This window comes from Otolemur garnettii, unplaced genomic scaffold (genome assembly GCF_000181295.1).
Source record: "Otolemur garnettii isolate 467f Iridium unplaced genomic scaffold, OtoGar3 scaffold00042, whole genome shotgun sequence".
Classification (NCBI taxonomy): Eukaryota; Metazoa; Chordata; class Mammalia; order Primates; family Galagidae; genus Otolemur; species Otolemur garnettii.
The window spans coordinates 9150553-9152999 of NW_003852437.1; the positions used below are offsets into that span (position 1 = coordinate 9150553).

Below are 2447 nucleotides of genomic sequence, written 5' to 3' on the forward strand. Positions count from 1 at the left end.
CAGATGTTGAGGAAAGGCTCTCTGAGGAGGCGATATATGAGAGAAGCAGCCATGCAGAGGTTTGTGGGAGGAGTTTTAGGTGGCAGGAAAGAAGGTTCTGGGGCAGAGAAGAACCGCAGGGCTTAGAAAAGGCTACAGAGAAAAAGATGCTGACGATAATCGTTAGCCAATCCTGCCCCTCTGTGCTCCTCTTTTTTCACCTTTGAAGACAGGCTGTCTGTGGGGCTCTGACGGGTTCTGGGCAAGTGGAAGGACATGTGAGGAGGTACTGCTGTAGCAAACTGAAAGTTTTAGAAATCTTAGTTTAACAGGACTTTATATACTTAACCTTTACAAAGCAGTAATACTACTGTTCAAGTTAGAAAATGTTTACAGGTCTGCCATCCCTGTCTTTTTTTTTTTTTTTATGAAAAGGCATTTTATTATTACTATTTTACTATATAACATATTAATGAATACACCAGATTGCATTTTCTCAAATGGCATATGAGGCACATTTCTCTCCAATTCCCTGGAAAACCTCAGTATCACCTGTCTTTTGGAGGATTCAGTTTCTTATGACGAGTGTGATCCTGTCCATGAGGATACCGAGGGGGCTTAGTAGTAAAGAAGATTTTGTTAAGTTGTTCTCTCATGGGTCCTTGTTCAAGCCGTTCACTTTTTTCTGCTAATCTGGTTTTCAGCACTTGATCATGTGTGTCTTCATTATTACCCACAGGATCTGGCAGAGGAATTGGTTTTGTGTGTTCATATGGAATGTCCACAGAAGGGTGGTAGCAGACTATTCTCCTGCCATTAGACGTCAAAGCAAGCTCTACTTTGCAATTACAGTCATCTGGTAGAGAAGAATATGTAGATTTATGACAAACACAATATAAAGCTCCATTTTGGATTAGAAATAAATGTTTCAAGAAACTTCTCTTTGATATCACCCATTTTACTGCTGTTCCAGCCATGGTGTATCAAGATACGAAAAAAGATGCTTTGAAGAAACACTGCTTTTAAAATCTGCTTCTAAGAGAAATCAGTTTTCATCCCTTGACAGCGCCTCACCGTGAGCCCGCCATCTTGCTTCCCCCTGATCTTTTTTAAAAGAGGAAAAATAATACAATGGTGTTACTGTGCGTTAACTGTATTAATACTGTGTACTAACATTCCGTTCAGGCCTGAGGTCAAATGAACAAATATTGACCGAGTGGCATCCACAAAGGCTATATAAATTATAACTGCAGGTGAGTTTAGTTAAGATTTTGCCTCCAAAAGAGGCAAGGCAGGTTTTGCTGCCAAAATGTTATCAAAAAAATCTTTGAGTTTTTGGTGCTTTTTGAGTTGTAGAATTACAAATAAATGATGGTGAGTGAATCTATAATAGCTTCCTCCTATGTGTCATTGGTAGGATCAGCACAGGAACAAGATGGAGAAGGCAAAATAAAAACCAAACCTGAAAAATCTTTTGCATATAATTCTCCTTGGCTACTGTCTTTGAAATACTTCGCATTTGCTAGGTAGTCTACTTGAGATAGTTTAAGAATCCCTTTTCTGAGACGGGCCCAGTTTCAAACAGTGCAAGTACATAATTTTCATAAATTAGGAAATTAAGGAGCGGCAGCCTCTGTGGTCCGTCCAGGGCCTACAGGAGCTTATGCGGTTGATGGGATAAATCTATAATACTAAATCGTAGTGACCAGAATGACCTTGTTGTACACAGAGGACAACTTTGTCCATTTTCCCCTCTCTTTGGCACATTCTGTTTCTCGGGTAAACACAGCTTGGCGCAAGAGTCAGAGTTAAATCTCAGGGTCAGTCTCTCCATGACGAGGGTTCCCGGATACATTAGATGTTCACAGCCTTTCAGAGCAAATACAAATAATGAATTTATCTTTAGTAACATCTACACGAAAAAGGAGAGACAGGATAATAATAATAACCTGAACAATGTTCCCCTTTCAGTCACAGTTACTAAGTGCTCGGGAGGAGAAACTACGAACTGTAAACGCTGCAACCCACATCTAAGTTCTTTTGGTCTTAATCAGCTGCTTGCTGTGCCCCCACCCCCGACTCCATCCCGGGGTCTCCGCGCTGAGGGCCATCCCGCCGCCGGGCTCCGGCCGCCAGGGGGCGCTGCGGCCCCCTCTCCCGGGAGCGGCTGAGCCAGCCCGGTGGGTGTTTCTCTCTCCCTCTCGCGCTCTCTCCTCCCGGCCTCACATCCGGGTCTGGAGCGCGGCTGCCGCTGTCAGTGTTGGTGCGGGCGCGTCGGGGCCGGGCCAGGGCGCTGTAAATGGCGGCGGAGGGAGGCGGATCGGCGGCCACGCTGAGCCCAGAGCCCCCGAAACTTTAGACTCGAAGCCCACAACTTTCCGGGAAGTGCTGCCGCTCCGGAGGCGTGGACGGAAGGGGCAGCCGAGGCGGGAAGTCTGGGGGAAGCGGCGGGGAGCCGGGGAGACTCG

General features: G+C 45.6%; 1 pseudogene; it reads right to left on the reverse strand.

Moving 5' to 3' along the window:
* Positions 1-527: 527 nt before the first annotated feature.
* Positions 528-956, reverse strand: LOC100965087 (annotated as a pseudogene).
* Positions 957-2447: the final 1491 nt, after the last annotated feature.